Source organism: Carettochelys insculpta, chromosome 7, assembly GCF_033958435.1.
Source record: "Carettochelys insculpta isolate YL-2023 chromosome 7, ASM3395843v1, whole genome shotgun sequence".
NCBI classification, from domain to species: Eukaryota; Metazoa; Chordata; order Testudines; family Carettochelyidae; genus Carettochelys; species Carettochelys insculpta.
The window spans coordinates 3,428,392-3,451,570 of record NC_134143.1 but is presented as its reverse complement, the minus strand read 5'-3'; the positions used below and the strand labels follow the sequence as shown (position 1 = coordinate 3,451,570).

Genomic DNA, 23,179 nt, shown 5'->3' with positions numbered 1-23,179 from the left:
CGCATCAGGCTTTGTTTATCAGGCATAACATATGCACACCTTTGCATTTTCATGCTAATGATATCTGAAGGGCACATTCCCCAAAACCTTCAGCAGTACGGAGCTACTGCTGGCACATGCCTCACAGTAAGAAGAAAATTTCTGGGAGGGGGGAGGTTAGCTGGAGTCTGCCTGCGTTCAGTTCATGAGCAGCTTGGGGGAGCATTCATGCAATTCCCTGGGCTGTGCCTCTCCACACTGGCAATGGTGTGACAAGAAAGCAGAAAGGGGATACTTGCCAATGAAAAACAGACAGTAATTACATAGTGACAGCCGTATTCCAGAACACTCAGAAATCCCAGGGTTTATAGGCGTAACAGCCCTACAGATCATCATCTAGCAAGTGAGAAATGAAGGTCTCAAAATGTTTTTTGGCTTTTCTTATTACAATTTTACCTTTAATTTGGCAGTGTTTATGTTCCTGCTTATTCACCTCACTAGGATCACACTTCCACTTTTTAAAAGATGCCTTTTATCTCTCGTTGCTCTTTTTACATGGTTGTTAAGCCTTGGTGACTCTTTTTTAGGTCTCTTCCTATGTTTTTTTTTAATTTGGGATATACATTTAGTTGAGCCTCTATTATGGTGTCCTTGAAAATTTTCCATGCAACTTGCAGGGATTTTACTCTCGTCACTGCACCTTTTAATTTATGTGCAACTAACCTCTTCATTTTTTGTATATTTCCCCTTTTTGAAATTAAATGACTGAGTGTTGGACTGCTGAGGTGTTCTGACCACAGGAATGTTAAATGTTATTATATTATGATCACTAGTCCCACGTGGTCCGTTAATAGTTACCTCCTGTACCAGATCCTGGGCTCCACTCAGTACTAAATTGAGAATTGCCTCTCTCCTGGTGAGTTCCTGCTCTAGCTGCTCCAAGAAGCAGTCATTTAAGGCATGGAGAAACTTTATCTCTGCATCTCGTCCTGAGGTGACATGCTCCCAGTCAAGAGAGGGATAATTGAAGTCCCCTATTATAATTGCGTTTTTTATTTTGATAGCCTCTCTAATCTCACTCAACGTTTCAAAGTCACAATCACTGTCCTGGTCAGGTGGTCACCAATATAGCCCCACTGCTCTATTCTTATTAGAGAACGGTATTACTATCCATAGTGATACTGTGGAACATTGTGGCTGCATCTACACTTAGAGAAAACTTTAAAATAATCATGCTAATGACCATTTTGAAGAATACTAATGAGGTGCTGAAATGCATATTCAGTGCCTCATTAGCCTGCCTCTGGACGCGGCACTTCAAAATTGCTGCTTTTAGCTCCCACGTGGCTTGTCCAGATGAGAGTCCTTTTCGAAAGGACCCCGCCAAAATCCCCTTACTCCAATTTCAAAGTTGCCGGGGTCCTTTCAAAAAAGACCCCCATCAGGACAAGCCATGCGGGAGCAAGAAGCGGCAATTTCAAAGTGCCGTGGCCAGCGGCATGCTAATGAGGCACTGAATATGCTTTTCAGCACTTCATCAGTATTCTTTCAAATGGCCATTAGCATGACTATTTCTAAGTGTTCTCTAAGTGTAGACACGGCCTGTGATTCATTTAAAATTCTTACTTCATTTGATTCGACATCCTCTTTCACATACAGTGCCACTACATTACCCGCATGACCTGTTGTAGCCAGACAGCCAGCCCCCTCTCAGACCAGCATTGCTGGGAACACAAGGGAGCCAAAACAACAGGGCACTTAACATAAATTCCAGCACAGCCTTTGAAGCTGTGAGAAGCACAGGTGTGCTGCTACAATGTGCCTCTGGGAACATATACAACGATTAGGCTCACAGCAGACAGAGAAGCTGTGACAGACATGGCTCTTAGCCCCTACTAAATAACGTGATGCACACACACCAACATCCTAGGTGGGAAAATATTTACCCTAATAAAAGGAATGTCCAGTAGTCGAAACTTATTGTTTCTCTCCCTTGCAAGTGTAAACTACTCTTGCGAGAGCTGGCGTCGCCCAGACAGACCAGCCCCAATTTGGCATAAGAAGGGAGAAAGAGAATAAAGGAGTACAGAGGTATAAGTATGGGACCTACAGCACCATGATTTCTGAGTGCTTTTCGCTATCTATCTGCTGGTCAGATAAGTGACAGCCTCCCAAGGCTTCTGCAGCTAAAAGGGTCCCTGAGCCTTGTCCCTTATTCGTCTTTCCGCGGAATTGAGTGACCGATCCTGGCTTGGCACCGCTGGAATCGAGAGATGCAAGGAGGGTAAGAAGCACCCACACCTGATCTCCTATCTTTAGTGTACACGTATTTTGACACAGAGCTCTATACTTTCTTTTCTTTCTTTGGGATTGTGGCTTCAGTTTTGTAACTTGTTTGTGTGTGTAACATCTATACATTTAAATAAGTAGGCACTAGCAATTTTGTAACCACATGATTAGAATCTAGGTTAATAAATTTTGGTAACCGTTTGTGCATAAGCCTGACTTGTTTCTCTGGTTTACTGTAAAGCAGCCAACACAATTAAAGAACCTCAGCCGTTTTGGCCATAAAGCCTGGCCATTGGTCTCCAAGCATAGGCTACTTTTGCTAAATGCGTTTGTGTCCTGAGGACTTTTGGGTTGTGCCCATTGAACCACAGCAGCCCTTGAATAGATGCAGAGGGAGCACACGTCCATCAGTGTGGTGTGCAAGGCGAGCACATCTCACTTGACGTGTCCTTGCTTTACGTGCACGTCACTTTAAAGTGCTTCTCCACAAATGCGAGAAGTTGAACTAGTAAGATGGGTGGACTAGAGTACCTGGTATTAAGGGGGAGATTAACATAATAGGCATCACAGAAACCTGGTGAAATGAGAACATAAGAACATAAGAACATAAGAATGGCCATACTGGGTCAGACCAAAGGTCCATCGAGCCCAGCATCCCATCTGCCGACGGTGGCCAATGCCAGGTGCCCCACAGAAGGAGAACAGAAGACAATGATCAAGTGATTTATCTCCTGCCATCCATCTCCTGCCCTTGTTCTGAAGGCTAGGGGCACCATACTTTATCCCTGGCTAATAGCCATTTATGGACCTAACCTGCAAAAATTTATCAAGCTCTTTTTTAAACCCTCATAGAGTCCTGGCCTTCACAGCCTCCTCGGGCAAGGAGTTCCACAGGTTGACTGTGCGCTGTGTGAAGAAAAATTTCCTTTTATTAGTTTTGAACCTACTACCCATCAATTTCATTTGGTGTCCCCTAGTTCTTGTATTATGGGAAAAGGTAAATAATTTTTCTATATTCACTTTCTCCACACCATTCATGATTCTATATACCTCTATCATATCGCCCCTCAATCGCCTCTTTTCCAAACTGAAAAGTCCCAGTCTCTCTAGCCTCTCCCCATATGGGACCCTTTCCAAGCCCCTAATCATCTTAGTCGCCCTTTTCTGAACCTTTTCTAATGCCAATATATCTTTTTTGAGGTGAGGAGACCACATCTGCACGCAGTACTCGAGATGTGGGCGTACCATAGTTTTATATAGGGGAAGTGTGATATCTTTTGTCTTATTATCGATCCCTTTTTTAATAATTCCTAACATCCTATTTGCCTTACTAACTGCCGCTGCACACTGCGTGGAGGTCTTCAGAGAAGTATCCACTATAACTCCAAGATCCCTTTCCTGATCTGTCGTAGCTAAATTTGACCCCATCATGTAGTACGTGTAATTTGGGTTATTTTTTCCAACATGCATTACCTTACACTTACCCACATTAAATTTCATTTGCCATTTTGCTGCCCAATCACTCAGTTTGCTGAGATCTTTTTGTAGTTCTTCACAATCCCTTTTGCTTTTGACTGTCCTGAACAACTTGGTGTCATCTGCAAACTTTGCCACCTCACTGCTTACCTCATTTTCTAGATCATTGATGAACAAGTTGAACAGGATCGGTCCCAGGACTGATCCCTGGGGAACACCACTAGTTACCCTCCTCCATTGCGAAAATTTACCATTTATTCCCACCCTTTGTTTTCTGTCTTTTAACCAATTCCCGATCCATGAAAGGACCTTTCCTCCTATCCCATGACCACCTAATTTACATGAGGACAATCAGTGGGATGCAATCATTCCAGGATAGCAAATACATTGGAAGGACAGAACAGGTGTTAGCCGATGGCCAAGGATGTTTGGTGAGGTGCCAGCTATGCCCGTTTTATACCATCCGTGACTTTAACCGCCAGGACGCACTGTCCCTTCGTGGCGGGCAGCCCGGGCTAGGCTGACGGATGCCCCAAGGTCCTAAACACCTGTGACTTTAACTGCTAGAGCTCAGAGCCCCTTCGCAGTGGGCAGTCAACACTGATTGACAGGTGCCCCAATGGCAGCACTAAGAGCCTTTCCACACCCGTGACTTTAACTGCTAGAGCTCAGAGCCCCTTCGCAGTGGGCAGTCAGGATTGACTGACAGGCGCCCCAAGAGTTTGCCCCATGGAGGCGGCACAACTCAACGCTAGGCTCTTACTACTCTCACCTAAGCTGCGTCTACACGTGCACGCTACTTTGAAGTAGCGGCACCAACTTCGAAATAGCGCCCGACACGTCTACACGCGTCGGGCGCTATTTCGAAGTTAACTTCGACGTTAGGCGGCGAGACGTCGAAGTCGCTAACCTCATGAGGAGATAGGAATAGCGCCCTACTTCGACGTTCAACGTCGAAGTAGGGACCGTGTAGACGATCCGCGTCCCGCAACGTCGAAATTGCTGGGTCCTCCATGGCGGCCATCAGCTGGGGGGTTGAGAGATGCTCTCTCTCCAGCCCCTGCGGGGCTCTATGGTCACCGTGGGCAGCAGCCCTTAGCCCAGGGCTTCTGGCTGCTTCTGCGGCAGCTGGGGATCTATGCTGCAGGCACAGGGTCTGCAACCAGTTGTCAGCTCTGTGTATCTTGTGTTGTTTAGTGCAACTGTGTCTGGGAGGGGCCCTTTAAGGGAGCGGCTTGCTGTTGAGTCCGCCCTGTGACCCTGTCTGCAGCTGTGCCTGGCATCCCTATTTCGATGTGTGCTACTTTGACGTGTAGACGTTCCCTCGCTGCGCCTATTTCGATGTTGGGCTGAGCAACGTCGAAGTTGAATATCGACGTTGCTGGCCCTGGAGGACGTGTAGACGTTATTCATCGAAATAGACTATTTCGATGTTGGCTGCACGTGTAGACGTAGCCCAAGTGGGTTAAAAGCCTCTTGCAGCTCTCGAAGCTGGAGGAAGGCCACTCGTGTGTCTGGTTTGATAGCTTAGGTGGCCCAGTGCTGGGGCAGGGTCTTGGCCCCCTCTGGGTTCCAGCCTGAATCAAAAGAATATGGTGCCCATGGCTAGCAGAAAATGGCTTCAGTCCATTAACCTGTGGGTGATGAGGCCAGCATGCTTCCTCGGCACCACTTCACATGCTCCCCAAGGGCCACAGCACTGCCTGACGAAGAGAGAACCCCCTAAATGTGGCCAAATGGGCCCAGGACAGACACAGTTGGTCACCAGGAGCTGCAAGTCTCCACACATCATGTTGCTGTGTTCACACCCTCTGCCCCAAGGAAGTGAAAATGGGGGAGGAAAAGGGGAGAGTCAAGCTACCTTGTCCGCACAGATCCCGGCTCTCTGCCTTTTGGGGGGCTCCTTTCCAGAAGCCTAATGGTAAAATTCTTCTGCCACTGTTCTTGGCTCTGAACCCTGGGGAACCAGCCCAGAACTCCCGCTGCAGAGGCTGATTGTGGCAGCTGCTGCAGGGCCCCCAAAAGCACACGGCCTTGTGCCGCTATCCCCATTTGTCCCTGTGCAGGGACCAGCTCTGATAACAGACACGCCCCAAGAGGGACCCATTCATTTGCTTCCATTTGCCCCCAGCTCTGCCCTCTCCATGTCTGCTGCCTTTTCCAGGCGCACACACCCAGCCGGCTCCAGTTCTCTCCTGGAGGCGAAGGGAGAAGAGTCGCTCTCACATCGCAGGAGCTGACAGGGTTTGAGTCCGTGGAACGGGGCCCTTGGCTTTGCCTGCCCACCAGCCTCTCTCCTCACCTGGCAGCTGTGCGCACAGGCAGGGGGAGTAGGGGAGCCCCTGTGTCACTTATGGCCCATCTCCGGCAGCTCTGTGCACCTGACTGGTTGGGGAAACCGAGGCAGGAGTTCGACGCTCACTGTCGGTACGTTCGCAGCAGCACATCGGTGCTGCAGTTCTGGGGTGTGCTCAGAGCGACTCCGGGAGTTCCACACCCCAGTGAGAGGAGACGGGCGGTTGGCGTCACCCAGCTCTGCCCTCCTGCCAGGCTGGTGTGTGTGGAAATGCCGCGATTTCTTCTGCCCATGAGGGGAGGGTGGGAAAGAGCCTCTGCGAGATCCTGAACACGGACTTATCTCATGTGACTGGAGAGGCTGAAATGAGGCTGGTTCCTGTGGTCACAATGTGTGTGTGAGGAGAGGGGTTTGAAGCTGCGTCTCCCACCGAGACCCACTCAAGGGAAACACAGAGTCTGGAGTCGGGCACTTTTGAACACTTGACACACATATTTGACTGACACACATTGACTTGCACTCGACTCCTTCGACCCTGTGACAGAGCATGAGGAGCACTTGCCTTGTGTGAGAAATCACAAGCTGCCCGGCTGCCTCCAGCGTGGGCTGAGCTCAGGGGCAGTCGGCTCCCTCACTCAGTGCATCCCAAGGCCAAATCAGGGCAGGGCTGGGTGCGGTGCTGTGTCTGAGGCCCTGTGCCCCATTAGCTGTGGGCTTGTTCAACTGCTCAGGAGAGATTCCAATGTCACTCAGCTGATTAGCAGAGCTCTCACGACTCAGGCTTTTATTTCCATTGGTGGTGCACATCGGTGCATAGTTCAGAGCATATCAAATGTATTCCACACATGGATGGAAGAGGCTGGAGGGAACATTGTCTGTGGGTGCCCAGCCAGGCCAAGGGAGGGCTGTTCGGTGTGTGCTGGGCCTCACTGGGAGTTTGGGGAGGGCAGCTGGGGCTGCTGAGCTGGGTGTGTGGCTGGTTTCTTGGGTTACGTCACAGTGGTTTTCTTTTCTGAGGTGTGGTGCTTTTTGTGGGGGTAACTCTTATCCCCATGACACACCTCATGCAGGGGCCATTGCTCTTTGTGCCAAGGCATGTGGCTGGGATCTGGGACTCAGGACCCTTTTCGCAAATATACATATTCCCTTCTCATCACACACATCTGACACTGTTCCACTTAAAACCCTGGAGCCTTCACTTTGCTTGGCGGGTGCCTCAAACTGCTTGCATATGTGGGGTGTTAGCTGGTGAGCTGGAGTCGGTTCCACATCCATATTCTCCCACTTTTGGTTTTCCTCTCTCCCAGAGCCCAGTGTTGTCAGCCTGCAAATGTCTCTTTTTTCTCCAGGGTTGGCTTCCCTCTTACTACAATTAGGCAATACAAAATTCACCTGAACTCCTTAAACCTAATTTTTTAGTGTAGACACACCCAGCAGCACTTGAACCGGGCTGAATGGGGTTTCTAAGGTGCCAGAAGAGTCTCTGCAAGGTTGTGGCTGTGCACATTTGGCTGAGGTACTGGATCCCTGTTTCTACGACTTCCCCACTTCCTACAGAGGGAGCCCTTGAGGCCAGAAGAGCTGGCGAGGAAATGAGGCGCAGAGAAAGCCAATGGAGCTGCTGTGGAGGGCTGGTGCCCTTAGGAGAGTCCTCCTGCTGCTCCTTCCTGTGTGAGGAGTGCTGTGAAGCGTGGGCTTAGGGCAGGTGGCTCTGAGCTTCGGGAGGCTGGGTCCAGGGACTTCTGAACCTCACCTGGCCCAGGTCCACTAGGAAGCCCCTACCCCAGGTTGAGGTCGTGATTATGAAGCCTTCATCTGGTGCATGGGCTGGCGAGTCTGACTCTCATGGGTGCACTTGGGCAGCAAGAATTTGGGTGATGGGGTCAATGCAATGAGGCAAAGATGAGAACCCTGTGACCAACAACCTCTCTGGCCATTGGGGAAGGGCTGGTTAGGGACAGCCTGAGTTGAGAGCCTGAGTCCTTCTCAGTCCAAGGGTGAAGGAAGTCGCCGAGTAAAAGGAGTGAAGGAAGTGGTCAAAGGTTCTTCTCAAGGCTTTGCACACAGCAGCATGTGAGGAGATGACAGGCTCCCTGGACAAGGCTGCTGCCTGATGCTTTTGTTTCATTAATTAGAAAAGTGGTCCCTGTCTCATTGAAAGGTTCTGCATGCTGTCTGCTTGCCAACACTGAGAGGGACAGGGAATGTCAGGTCAGAGGCCAGCCAGAGAAGTAGCAACACCTGCCAAGATAGATAGGAGATTCTGGGTTTCTTCCTGCTTTTAGCTGGGGAACATTTGCAGGCAAGACAATACGATAACCAGTGCACCTCACAATGTCACCTGGGTTCTCCTGTTCCTCCCCTGAAATGCAAAGCTCCTGGGTGGCCCTTACCCTGGCGCACCTGGAAGGGCCACCCTGGAGAAAGTGACGGAGGGAGCAGCTAGTGGCTACCTTTCAAGAACTCACATAGCAGAGCAGTGGACTGTATGGAGAGCCCAGCAAGTTCCCTCTGGTAGAAGCTTATGGCAGGGCTCTTGTCTTGCTGATGGGTTAACTTTTTGACCCTGATGTCTTGCCACCCATCTCCCCCAAAGCATTCTGTGAAAGTGGAGGAGCAGGAGAGGGACTGTCACAAGCTCACCGGGAAGTATCAGTGGGGCCTGAACATCACAGGCTCCTTGGGGCTGTCTCAAGGACTCACAGAGGAGCTGCCACCATCTGTGTTCTGTGTCCTTCTCACCAATACACAGATAACTGGGAGATTGCCTCAAGGACTGAAGCTTTCTGGCTCCCCAGTTCAAGCTATCACTGAGCCCTAGGTCCTGGAGTCACTGCCCCTGCCCCTGCCAGACCTGCCCCCAAGGGTGTCTGCTATGACAGAAGAAGACAGTCTGGTTTGTGGTGTCACACTCTATCCCAGGGAGTGTTTGTACTCTGGGATTTCCCTAATAGGAGCATGAGAGAATGAGGGAGCTGAGCTGAAAGCAGTATTCAGAGAAAAAAGTAGCCTCTTGCATGTGTTGATGAGCAACTCTCAACAGCATCATCTCTGGGTGCCCCGACAGAACAGAAAGGGGATGTGCAAAGAATGAAATGATGCGTTTCCATCCGCTTTCAACCAGGGGGCCTTTTGCATGCGTGGCTAACACGAAAGCCCAGTGGGCTACAGAATCTAAACTGGCTTGTTTGGCTTCTCCCCTGAAACTCCATCTCTCTAGAACAACTCCTCTCAAATGCCAATAACCTTCTCGTTAAAACTTCAGCTATCACCCCGTCTCACATCCGTACAACATGCTGCTGAACACACATTTTCAAGATGCTTCGCTTTGTTCCTAAGCTAATTGTTCTGCTTTTCCAGATCTTAGCCATCGCCTTCAAACTCGCTCTTGCTTTCGCTGTTCTTGTGGCGATTTTCTTCTTACAGTCTAGATCCTGTTATGTTGCTTCCCAGATACCTGAACTTCTCGACACTCCCTAGTTCAAGCCCGTCTACGCTGATCTTCCTTCCTATTTCCTCATCTCCAAATACCATTGTTTTTGTTTGATCCATGTTCCCAATCAGTCTGTACTTCTTCCTTTCCTCCTTTAGTGCCTGCACCATTCTAGCTTCTCTTCATCTTCTTCAATGATAACTATATCATCTGCAAACCTCAAGCTGTTGTTTTTCTTCCCCTGCACAGATATCCCTTCTGCCTCTTCCTCGATCTTGTCCATCGATCTCTCTAGGGGCTTGATGAAAATACTCGGTCATATCAGATCTCCTTGTTTCCTACCTCTACTCGTTCTCAACCGACTTCCCAGCTCTTAACTCATTTTCACCACTGCATCTTCATCATCGTTGATACCCTTCAGCAACCCTATCGGTCTGGTATCCACTCTGGATGACTCCAACACTGCCCAAGTGACTTTCTTATCACGACTGTCAAATGCCTTCTGAAAATCAACAAAGCAGCCAAAGATATTCTTGATCTTCCGTCAAGCTGTCTCTGCTCTCAATCTTAGTTCCTACATTGGCTGTCTGGTCCGTCTCTCTTTCCTGAATCCCGCTTGCTCGTCCAGTGGTTGTTCTTCTATCTGCCATCTCAGTCTGTCCTTCAGTGTCGTTATCAGCCCCTTGCCGAGATGACTGGTTCGGGCAATCGTTCTGTTGCTCTTGCACTCCAATGCATTTACTTTCTTGTGTATTGTCACTAGCTCTTGGTGCTCGGCAGCTGTGCTTGACTCTGGGGTGAAAGAGATGTGGCTCCCACTTTACTCTGCTACTAGCCAGCCTGGCTCTGCGCTGGCTCAGCCGGGAGGGGACTCAGGCTTGGGTGGCATGGCCTCGCCTCCCTGGCAAGGCATGAGACAGAGATGATGTTACTAGAGTGTCAGATGAAGAGACAAATCATTGCCACAACTCCTCTTTCTGCACTGTGGGGGAAAAACTGCCCTAAGGGCTCAAAGAGTTTTTTTCACACCAAGGAGGCCTCACTCTGGAAGAGGATACCAGGGGGTCATCTGCACTTCTTTGAAGTCCCTACTTTGTCCCCTGGAGACTGTAGGCTCCTCTGTCTGGGTTATCATGTACCTTTGTAGTGTAAACTGGCCTCAAGCACAGCTGGTGCTTACAGACAGGGCTCAGGGCAATTCTGCCAAGACTTTCATATGTTAAAAAAGACAATTAATGACTAAACTGTCAAAACAAACTGGATAAAGAGTCCTTGGAAGTGGTCCTCAGGGCTCCCACTTCTCTGGAAGCTGGCAGCCTGCATGCATGCATCATAAAGTTTCCTTTTAGATCTCACTCTTACCTCACTGCTTTGACCTCCAGCCTCAGACCTTTGGGGGACACTGTACTCCAGGGGAACGGGGTTCCACAACACCAGCCAGGAAAGAGTCATGGGTGCTCAGAAAGCACTTTTGCTTATGGGTCCCATGGTGTAAGGGGCAGCACTCAGGACTTTGAATCCTGCAATCTGAGTTCAAATCTCAGTGGGACCTGGGTGTTTCTGACAGTAGACCTTGTCTACTCCAAGGAGTGGGCTATCTTATCCTGAGAAGTACCTGAGTGAGTCCTTTTTCCTCCAGCTGCATGAATGAGTCCCATTGGAGCCAGGTGTCTGGTTGTGCTGACTCACCAATCTGGCTGCGATGTTTTGGGGCCCAAGAACTCACCAGTGCATGAAGATGCAGTCTGAGGTTGTGTTTCTCATGGCTTCTCCTGAGGCCCTCACAACTGGTCCTGGAGCTGCCAGGCTATTCCTATTGCAGGTATGGCACTTAAGACCAGGCTAAAAAATCATGGGACAGCAGGAGAGAGGAGGAGTCCCAGGCTGGAGCACAGCTCACCTGTCCTTCTCTGGGCACCTGGCGGTGCGGCAGCTGGTACTGACACCTCTAGGGGAAGTCTCAAAAGCCACAGAGGGCAGTGCAGGAGGTGGGGAGGACCATGACTGCATGTGGCCTGAGAATCTTCATAACGTCTCTGAGCCAGGCTGCTCCCCTCCACCAAACCCTCACTAAGGACACCCCAAAGCAACATGTGGTCTGCAGCCAGCGTCACAAGGTGGGAGAAAATCAGCCAGTCCCTCAGTGGGCTCTCATAACTGTGGGGCTCATTTTAGCTGTGGGGCAGGAGATGTGTCCTGAAGAGGCTGTTCCCCAGCTGGAGACAAGCACAAAACAAGCCAGAGCTTGCACAGGATTAGGCACAGTCACATGGCACAGGAGCAGCAAACAGGGAGTTTGCCTGGGAGAGCATCCTAGAGGAGCTCAGGTGAGTATGGCATTTGGGGGGCTGCGTTGTGAGCTGGTGGGTTGAATTTCTGTCTGTGGTGTCTGTGCATTTGTTTTGTTTTGCAGAGAGGGGCAGTTGGAAAGCGTGTTTGGCAGTTTGGCGTGTTTGGCAGTTTGGCGTGTTTGCAAGGTGCGAATTGGGAGAGCTTTCTTCCAGGTGGGCCTTCAAGGGCTGATCAGATTGGAGGCAAAGGCTTTGAGCCAGGCCTAACCAGCTAGCAGCTCTACAAGAAGGCAGCCCCAGTGACCCCCTGTGAGCAGCGAACAGGAGCAACTAACAGGGAGTTTGTCTGAGGGTTCGCCTTCAGGAGGAGCCCTATACCTGTTTTTACCTTCTTACATGGTGTTTCTCTTGTGCCCTTCAAGGCGGCACTAGAAACAAATAAGGGATCTCTTCATGTAGGAACCAATGATACAGACAAGAACAACTTTGATGAGATCGCAGCAGATTACGTAACCCTAGGAAGGAAGATCAAGGAATACGGAGCACAAGTGGTCTTCTCATCTATCCTCCCTGTGGAAGCAAGGGGTCCGCATTGGGATCGTTGAATCACAGAGGTAAATGCGTGGTTGCATAGGTGGTGTATCAGGGAAGGATTTGGTTTCTTTGACCATGGGATTCTGTTTCATGAACAGGGATTGCTGAGAAGAGACGGGATCCACCTCACTAAAAGAGGAAAGAGCGTCTTTGCGGACAGGCTTGCAAACCTAGTGAGGAGGGCTTTAAACTTGGTTTGTCGGGGGAAGGTGACACAATCCCTGAGGTAAGTGGGGAAGGAGGAGGAAACAATCAAGTGGGCTTCCTGGGTGAAGAGGAGAAAGTGGAGCAATTGGCCCCTTCTCTAAGATGCTTGTACACTAATGCCAGAAGCCTAGGGAACAAACAAGAAGAATTAAAGGCCCTGGCACAGTCAAACAAGAAGAATTAAAGGCCCTGGCACAGTCAAACAAGTATGAGATGGTTGGAATAATGGAGACTTGGTGGGATGATTCAGAAAACCGGAGCACAGTCGTGGAAGATTATAAATTGTTTAGGAAGGACAGACGGGAGAAAAGGAGGAGGAGTTGCGCTCTATGTGAGGGAGCAGTATGATTGCTCAGAGCTCCAGTATGAGGAAGGAGAAAATCCAGTTGGGTGTCTTTGGGTTAAGCTCAGAGGTGGAAGTAACAGAGGTGATGTTGTAGTTGGTGTCTGTTATAGACCGCCAGATCAGGGAGGTGAGATAGATGAGGCTTCCTTCAGGCAGCTAAGTGAAGCTTCCAAATCACAGGCCTTGGTTCTCATGGGAGACTTTAATCATCTGGACATTTGTTGGGAGACGAATGCATCAGCACACAGACAATCCAGGAAGTTTTTGGAGAATGTTGGAGATAACTTCTTTGTACAAGTGCTGAAGGAACCGACTAGGGGTCGTGCGCAACTTGACCTGCTGCTCACAAAGAGGGAAGAACTAAAAGAAGAAATAGAAGTGGGCGGGAACCTGGGCTGCAGCGACCATGAGATCGTAGATTTCATGATCTGGACAAAAGTAAGAAAGGTGATGGGTAACATACAGACCCTTGATTTCAGAAGAGCAGACTTTGACTCCCTGACAGACTGGATGAGCAGGATCCCTTGGGAAATGAAGATGAAGGGGAAATGAGCTGAAGAGAACTGGCAGTACTTTAAAGAAGTCTTACTGAAGGCACAGGAACAAACCATCCAGCTACATAGTAAGAAGTGGAAACATGGTAGGCAACCGGCTTGGCTTAACAGGGAAATACTTAGTCAGCTTAAACTCGAAAAGGATGCATACAAGAAATGGAAACATGGACAGTTGACTAAGGAGGAGTATAAACATATGGCTGGAGAATGCCAGGCATTTATCAGGAAAGCGAAAGCACAATTGGAACTGCAGCTGGCAAGGGATGTGAAGAGTAACAAGAAGGGTTTCTACAGGCATGTGAACAATAAACAGGTTATCAGAGAAGGTGTGGCGCCATTGCTGGGTGACGGAGGTAACCTAGTGACAGATGATGCAGGAAAAGCTGAAGTACTCAACGCTTTTTTTGCCTCAGTCTTCACGGACAAAGTCAACTTCCCCAGGACGGTCCTAGATGATGCAGTATGGGAAGGTGGACGGCAGCCATTTGTGGGAAGAAACAAGTTCTGAGCTATCTAGAAAAACTAGATGTGCACAAGTCCATGGGTCTGGATTTAATGCACCCCAGGGTACTGAGGGAATTGGCAGAGGTCATTGCTGAACCTTTGGCCATTATCCTTGAAGACTCTTGGAGGTCAGGGGAGATACCAGATGAATGGAAGAAGGCAAACGTAGTGCCCATCTTTAAAAAAGGAAAGAAGGACAATCCAGGGAACTATAGACTCGCCAGCCTTATTTCAATCCCTGGGAACATAATGGAGGGCCTCCTTAAGGAATCCATTTTGGAGCACTTGGAAGAGGGGAAAGTGATCAAAAGGAGACAACATGGATTCACCAGGGGCAAGTCCTGCCTCACCATATGATCAGCTTCTATGACGAGGTAACAAGCTCTGTGGACATGAGGAAGTCAGTGGATGTGATATACCTTGACTTCGGCAAGGCTTTTGATCCGGTCTCCCACAACATTCTTGTCCATAAGTTAAGGAAATACGGATTGGATCGTTGTACTATAAGATGGATAGAAAGCTGGCTTGATGATCAGGCCCAACGGGTGGTGGTCAATGGCTCAATATCTGGATGGCGGTCTGTTTGAAGCAGAGTGCCACAAGGCTCGGTTCTGGGGACAGTGTTATTCAACATCTTTATTAAGGACCTGGATGAGGGACTGGGTGGCACCCTCAGCAAGTTTGTGGATGACACAAAACTAGGGGGAGAGGTAGATACGTTGGAGGGTAGAGAGAGAATCCAGAGGGACCTGGATAAATTGGAGGACTGGGCCAAAAGAAATCTGATGCGGTTCAATAAGGAGAAGTGTAGAGTCCTGCACCTGCTGGGGAAGAATCCCAAATATCGTTACAGTCTGGGGACTGACTGGCTCAGCAGCAGTATGATGGAAAGGGACCTAGGGTTTATGGTGGATGAAAGGCTGGATATGAGTAAACAGTGTGCCCGTGTAGCCAAGAAAGCTAACGGCACACTGGGGTGCATTAGGAGGAGCATTTTGAGCAGAACTAGAGAAGTAGTTATTCCTCTTTATTCGGCACTGGTGAGGTCACATCTGGAATATTGTGTCCAGTTTTGGGCCACCCAGTATAAAAAGGATGTGGATTTGCTAGAGGAGGTTCAGCGAAGGGCATCAAAAATGATTAAGGGTCTGGAGCACAAGACCTATGAGGATAGGCTGAGGGATTTGGGCTTGTTTAGTTTCCAGAAAAGAAGACTTAGAGGTGATTTAATAGCAGCCTTCAACTTCCTGAAGGGGAGCTCTAAAGAGGAGGATGAGAAACTGTTCTCAGTGGTATCAGATGGCAGAACAAGGTGTAATGGTCAGAAGTTGAAGAGGGAATGGTGTAGGTTAGATATTAGGAAAACTTTCTTCACCAGGCGGGTGGTGAAGCATTGGAATGAGTTGCCTAGAGAGGTGGTGGATTCTCCATCCCTTGAGGATTTTAAGTCCCGGCTGGACAAGGTCCTGGCTGGGATGACTTAGTAGGGGTTGATCCTGCTTGAAGCAGGGGGCTGGACTAGATGACCTCCTGAGGTCCCTTCCAGCCCTATGATTCTGCGATTCTGTGAAATAGTTATTCCTCTTTATTCGGCACTGGTGAGGCCACATCTGGAATATTGTGTCCAATTTTGGCCCCCCCAGTATAAAAAGGATGTGGATTTGCTGGAGCAGGTTCAGTGAAGAGCAACAAAAATGGTGAAGGGGTTGGAGCACAAGACCTTCAGACTGGGGCTCTTGCAAACAGGCCGACTGCTAACAGGTGGGATTTTTGAGAGGGGCTCTCATAGCGAAGGAGGGAGCAAACTACAGCACCTTGAGGTAAGTGGCTGTCTAGAGTGTGTGGGTGTTTGTGTTTGGGGGTTCTGGGCTTGTGTTTGTCTGTTTGTTTGGAGTGCTGGGCTGTCTGTTTGAAAGGCCGTGTGCTCAGGCTGGCAGTTGGAAGCTGTGAGCCTTGATTAGGTTTGAAATCTAAACCTCTGTGCTGATTGGCTGAGCTGTAGCCAGAGGGAGGGGATATCAGGAAGGACACAGCCTTTTAAACCCCGCTGGTAAACTACCAGGGTGCATGCGACCAGGGCTCTTGCAAACAGGCCAACTGCTAACAGGAGGGAGTTTTGAGAGGGGAGTTTAGAGGGGGAGCTTAGAGGGAGCTAGTTGCTTCTAATGTCCTAAAATCTTTTATAACATCCCCATCTGAAACTTTTACTTAAGAACCGCATATGGCATTAAATTAAATCAGAGGAGGAAATGGAGGCAGAAGACCAGCGGCAGAACGGGGGCTATCCTGTTTATTGCGTCGAGTGTAATATGTATGATTACCTACACTGTGGGTGAGTGGCTTATGTGTGCACTCAATGCAAGGAGCTCCTGGCCCTCAGAGACCGAGTGCGGGCTTTGGAGACCAGGGTGGCTGAACTGGAGGAGCTAAGGGAGGCAGAGAGCTATGTTGATGAGGCTTTCTGGGATGTAGTAGGGCTGTCCCATCTCCAATCTGACAGCCCCGATGCTATTAAGGAGGATGAAAGGCTCAGGGGAGGAGAGCAGTCAATGGGGGCAGAGGGAAACCATCCCATAGTTGGGACCCTCCTTCCAGAGGGTGCTATGGTATCCTCTCGTGCCGAGGACATCTCTCCAGGGGAGGGAACGCCAGTTGTTAGGAAGAGGCAGGTGTTAGTAGTGGGTGATTTGATCATTAGAAATATAGATAGTTGGGTTTGTGATGACCGGGAGAACCGTATGGTGACATGCCTGCCTGGTGTAAAGGTTGCAGATCTTTCGAGGCATCTCGACAGACTTATATGCAGTAGTGGGGAGAAGCCAGTTGTCGTGGTACATGAAAGTACCAATGACATAAGGAAGGGCAGGAGAGATGTCCTGAAGGCCAAATTTAGGTTGGTGGAAGGAGACTGAAATCCAGGATCTCAATGGTGGCATTCTCAGAAATGCTTCCAGTTCCACGCACAGGGCCAGGTAGCAGGCAGAACTTCAGAGTCTCAATGAGTGGATGAGACGATGGTGTAGGGAAGACGGGTTTAGATTTATTAGGAACTGGGGACACTTTTGGGGTAGGTGGAGCCTATACAGGAAGGATGGGCTCCACCTAAACCAAGGTGGATCCCGGCTGCTGCCATTAAACATTAAATAGGTCGTAGAGGAGTGGTTAAACTATGAGATGGAGGAAAGCCGATTGGTGCAGAGAAGCACATGGATCGGACGGAGACTTCTCTTAGGCGAGACTCCATTGATAGAGATTCACTAGAATTCAGTCAGAAAGAGAAGAAGGGAGATGATAGAGTATGGGCCAGATCAGATGAGAAACAATCACATGTAAAAGAATCCAATACGTCAGGGAAGGGCAGGCATATGAATAGTGGTAGTTTTTTAAAGTGCTTTTGGACAAATGCTCGAAGTTTGTCCAATAAGATGGGGGAATTAGCGTACCTCATATGAAAGGAGGAGTTTGACATAATAGGCATCATGGAAACCTGGTGGAATAAGGACAATCAGTGGGACATGATCATACCGGGATATAAAATATATCGGAAGGACAGAATGGGCCGAGCGGGTGGCGGAGTGGTACTGTACGTGAAAGATAATATAGAATCAAATGAAATAAAAATCCTAAATGAATCAAAATGTTCTATGGAATCACTATGGCTAGCAATGCCTTCCTCCGATGGGAATATAGCACTAGGGATATATTATCGACCACCTGACCGGGACAGTGATAGTGATGCTGAAATGCTAGGGGAGATTAGAGAGGATATCAAAATAAAAAAATCACTAATAATGGGGGATTTCAATTATCCCCATATTGACTGGGTACATGTCACCTCAGGAAGGGATTTAGAGAGAAAATTTCTTGATGGCTTAAATGACTGCTTCTTGGAGCAGCTGGTACAGGAACCCACAAGGGGAGAGGAAATTCTTGATTTAGTGCTGAGTGGAACACAGGATCTGGTCCAAGAGGTAACTATTAAAGGACAGCTTGGAAATAGTGACCATAACATACAAACATTTAATATTCCTGTGTTGGGAAGAACACCGCAACAGTCCAACACTCTGGTATTTAATTTCAAACAGGGGAATTTCACAAAAATAAGGAGGTTAGTTAAATAGAAATTAAAAGGTAGAGTAACTAGAGTAAAATCCCTGTGTGCTGCATGGAAACTTTTCAAAGACACCACATTAGAGGCCCAACTTCAATGTATACCCCAAATTAAAAAACACAGTAAGAGACCTAAAAAAGAGCCACCGTGGCTTAACAACCATGTAAAAGAGGCAGTGAGAGATAAAAAGGCATCTTTTAAAAAGTGTAAGTCAAATCCTAGTGACAAAAATAGAAAGGAACATAAACACTGCCAAATTAAACGTAAAAATGTCATAAGAAAAGACAAAAAAGATTTTGAGGAACAGTTAGACAAAAATTCAAAAAACAATAGTAAAGTGTTCTGTAAGTACATTAGAAGCAGAAAGCCTGCTAAAAGAGCCTGGGCGATAGGGACATAAAAGGAGCAATCAAGGAAGATAATGCCATTGCAGAAAAACTAAATGATTTCTTTGCTTCAGTCTTCACAGCTGAGGATGTTAGAGAGATTCCCAAATCTGAGCCGTCCTTTCTAGGTGACAAATCTGAGGAACTGTCCCAGATTGAAGTGTCATTAGAGGAGGTTTTGGAACTAACTGATAAGCTAAACAGTCACAAGTCTCTGGGGCTGGATGGTACTGACCCAAGGGTTCTGAAAGAACTCAAATGTGAAATTGCGGAACTATTAACGGTGGTTTGTAACCTACCCTTTAAATCAGCTTCTGTACCCAACGATTGGAAGACAGCTAATATAACACCGATATTTAAAAAGGGCTCTAAAGGAGTCTCTAGCAATTACAGACTGGTAAGTCTAACGTCAGTACCGGGCAAATTCATAGAAACAATAGTAAAGATTAAAATTGTCAGAGACGCAGAAGAACATGATTTGTTGAGCAAAAGGCAACATGGTTTCTGTAAAGGGAAGTCGTGTCTTACCAGTCTATTAGAGTTCTTTGAAGGGGTCAACAAGCATTTGGACAGGGGGGATCCAGTAGACGTAGTATACTTAGATTTCCAGAAAGCCTTTGAACCAGTCTCTCACCAAAGACTCTAATGTAAATTAGGTGGTCATGGGATAGGAGAAAAGATCCTTTCATGGATTGGGAACTGGTTAAAAGACAGGAGACAAAGGGTAGGACTACATGGTAAATTTTCACAATGGAAGAGAATAACTAGTGGCGTTCCCCAAGGGTCAGTCCTGGGACCAATCTTGTTCAACTTCTTCGTCAGTGATCTAGAGAAAGGGGTAAGCAGTGAGGTGGCAAAGTTTGCAGATGACACCAAACTGTTGAGGACAGTCAAAACCAAAGCAGACCATGAAGAACTTCAAAAAGATCTCAGCAAACTGAGTGCTTGGGCAGCAAAATGGCAAATGAAATTTCATGTGGGTAAGTGTAAGGTAATGCACATTGGGAAAAATAACCCCAATTATACATACAACATGATGGGGGCAAATTTAGCTACAACAGAGTAGGAAAGGGATCTTGGAATTATAGTGAATAGTTCTCTGAAAACATCCACGCAGTGTGCAGCGGCAGTCAGTAAAGCAAACAGGATGTAAGGAATAATTAAAAAAGGGATAGAAAATAAGATGAAGAATATCTTACTTCCCCTATATAAAACTGTGGTATGCCCACATCTTGAGTACTGCGTGCAGACGTGGTCTCTTCACCTCAAAAAAGATATATTGGCATTAGAAAAGGTTCAGAAAAGGGCAACTAGGATGATTAGGGGTTTGGAACGCGTCCCATATGGGGAAAGGCTAGAGAGACTGGGACTTTTCAGTCTCGAAAAGAAGAGACTGAGGGGCGATATGATAGAGGTCTATAAAATCATGAATGGTGTGGAGAAAGTGAACACAGAAAAGTTATTTACTTGTTCCCATAATATAAGAACTAGAGGACACCAAATGAAATTAATGGGTAGCAGGTTCAAAACTAATAAAAGAAAGTTTTTCTTCACACAGCGCACAGTCAACCTGTGGAACTCCTTGCCAGAGGACGCTGTGAAGGCCAGGACTCTAACAGAGTTGAAAAAAGAGCTCAATAAATATTTGGAGGTTAGGTCCACAGATGGCTATCACATGTCACAGTTTTAGACAAAGGCCAAACCAACCACCCCCCTCCCACACACACACCAGCTGCACTTGAGTTCTCTTTGCCAAAGCCTTCCCCACACTTCCTCCTGCCTGGAGAGAGATTCATGATCTGCAGGGGGGCTGGTGCTACTGGGCTCAGTCATTCACAGCTCTGCCTGGTCTGTGTGACTCCACCCAGCACAAGCTGAGCTTCCTCCGGTGCCTTATAAGATCTAAACACCATCAAAGCTGGGCAGCCCCAAGTGTTGGGGCTGGCAGGGGGTCAGCTGTGGGCAGACAGCAGAGCTTTATCTGATATTTCGAGGAAAGAGGTAGAAAGGTTAGTGGTACGACTAACGAAAAACAAATGCCCTAGAAATGATAAGATCATGGGAGAGATGATCAAATACAGCAGAGAAAGTATGAGTCAGGAAATACACCGACTATGTAACGTAGCACGGAAGGAAGGAAAGTCCACTAAGGAAAGGACAACATCCGCGCTGGTGACAATACACAAGAAGGGAAGTGCACAGAAGGATTCCCTAACAAGTCACCGACGCAAGCTGCTGCTGCTGGTACTGACGGAGAGACTGAGATCAAAGATAAAGGAACATCCAACAGGCAAGTAAGTGGGATTTGGGAAAGATAAAAGTACCATACAGCATATTCAGACACTAAGATTAATAGCAGAGAACGCTCGCTGAAAGCACAAGCACATCTACAACTGCTTCATTGGTTGGGAAGGAGGCGCTTGAAGAGTTCCTCCAGGATTTCAACAGTTTCTACCCCACCATCAGCCTTAGTCTGGACCAGTTCACACAAGAGATCCACTTCCTGCACACTACTATGCAGATAAGCGACGGTCACATAAATACCACCCGATACCGAAAACCCACAGACCTCTATGCTTATCTACACGCCTCCAGATTCCATCCAGAGCAGACTACACGATGCATTGCGCACACCCAGGCACTAAGGTACAACCATATTTGCTCTGCTCCATCAGAGACAAACATCTACAAGACCTTTACCAAGCTTTCCTCAAACTACAATACCCACCTGAGGAAGTGAGGAAGCAGATTGACAGAGCCAGACAGGTACCCAGAAGCCACCTGCCTCAAGACAGGCCTCGCAAAGAAAACAAGAGACCACCACTGGCCGTCACACAGAGCCACTACCTAAGGCCTCTCCAATGTATCAATTGTGATCTGCAAACCATCTTGGACAATGATCCCTCACGCCCACAGCCCTTGAGAGGCAGGTCTGTCCTTGCCTACAGACAGCCTGCCGACCTGAAACAAATCCTCACCAGCAACTATAGGGCACAACAGAGTAACTCTAAACTGGGAACCAAGCCCTGCAACAAACCTTGCTGCCAGTTGTGCTCGCATATCTACACCATAAATATCATCACAGGACCGAACAGCAACCACACCATCAGCGGCTCCTTTATCTGCACATCTACTAATATAATATATGCCATCATGCACCAGCAATGCCTCACTGCGATTTACATTGACCAAACTGGAGCGTCTCTATGGCCGTGTCTACACTAGCCAAAAACTGGCCATTTCAAAGTTTACTACTGAAGCACTGAAATACATATTCAACCCCTCATTAGCATGCAGGCGGCCGCGGCACTTCGAAATTGACGCGTCTCACTGCCGCACGTCTTGTCCCGACGGGGCTGCTTTTCGACAGGACCCCGACTACTTCGAAGTCCCCTTGTTCCCATCTGCTCATAGGAATGAGCAACTGAGCGAGCCGGCCTGCCCAGTGACAGCTCACAAGGGCCCTTTCACAAAGGAGCAACAGGCAGCTGCAGGGTCACAGGGGCTCTGGAATTAGCTTGCTACCCCTCCCCCACTGCTCAGAATCCCAACTGGGCATCCCCTCTGCCCCTCCCCCACCACCCTGAACCCCAACCAGGCATCCCCCCCTCACACTCAGACTTTCATTGAGCTGCCTGGGCAGGTGATTGACATGCAACAGGGGTGGCTCTGTGAACTGCGGAGGTCTGTAGCACGTGCTGCTTTGGCAGATGCACCATTTCTGAGAGCAGCTGCAGAGGAGATGATGGACAGTCAGTGTCTGTGGGAGGAGGGGTTCACATTGGGGCTCTGGGGCATATTTTTATGCTTTTAATTACTGGCCATGTCTGTGATTTATTTCTAGAGCTGTTCTGGGAGTGCCCCATCCGGGTGTGTTCACGAGCCAGAGCTGTTTGAAAGCACCACCCGGCTGAGGGGTACGACCTGTGAATGAGCGGCACCCACCCGGCTGAGGGGTACGACCTGTGAACGAGCAGCACCCACCCGGGCTGAGGGGTACGACCTGTGAACGAGCGGCACCCACCGCTCTCCAAAGGGAGAGGCTAAACAGGGGTCCTTCGCCATGTAATGTTGGGGCTTCCCTGGGCAGTGGGCAGCCCCTGGCGTAGGGCAGGGAGAGCCATGAGCAGCAGGTGGGGAGGCCTGCGGGGGGATAGGGGAGAGAGCAGCAGATGGGTGGGCCGGTGGGAGGAGAGGTGAGAGCAGCAGGCAGACTGCAGTGGAAGAGGCAGAGCAGGGATGGGAGGAGGTGAACCGGGAGTGAGGGGAGAGCACAGGTGGGGCCTCAGAGGGAGGAGGCCGAGCGAGGAGTGTGGAGGGGACGGGGCCCAGTGAGCAAACCAGTGACCCCCCCCCGCACTTCTACAGAGCTCCAAGTGCTCAAATGAAGGTTCCACTTCTCGGGAGCTTCCAGCGCTGGCAGCAGCTGTTTGTGAAGAAGGGCTTTGGGAGCCTGGGGGCCCCAGTCTGCGTGTGCAGCCTGCACGTCCAAAGCGGCACTTTCACAAACTGCACGTCCACCATTATGCTAATGAGGCTCTGCATATTCATGTCAGCGCCTCATTAGCATCTGCCAAAATCCCTCATTGTCCTGCCCCTTCCAAAGGGAGGGAGTCGTGGAGATGTGCCCTGTTTGTGCCTCTGCTCAGGGCTGTGAAAGTGACCTCTGGCACGAAGGGTGGAGTCACTGGCAGAGCCTCATCTTGACAGAGC

At 48.7% G+C, this 23,179-nt stretch overlaps 1 non-coding gene across 1 annotated transcript; it reads left to right on the top strand.

Moving 5' to 3' along the window:
• Window positions 1–10,953: 10,953 nt before the first annotated feature.
• On the top strand, window positions 10,954–11,025 carry TRNAQ-UUG (transfer RNA glutamine (anticodon UUG)). Its single transcript has one exon. It is a non-coding gene; the product is annotated as a tRNA-Gln (tRNA).
• The last annotated feature ends 12,154 nt before the right edge of the window (window positions 11,026–23,179 follow it).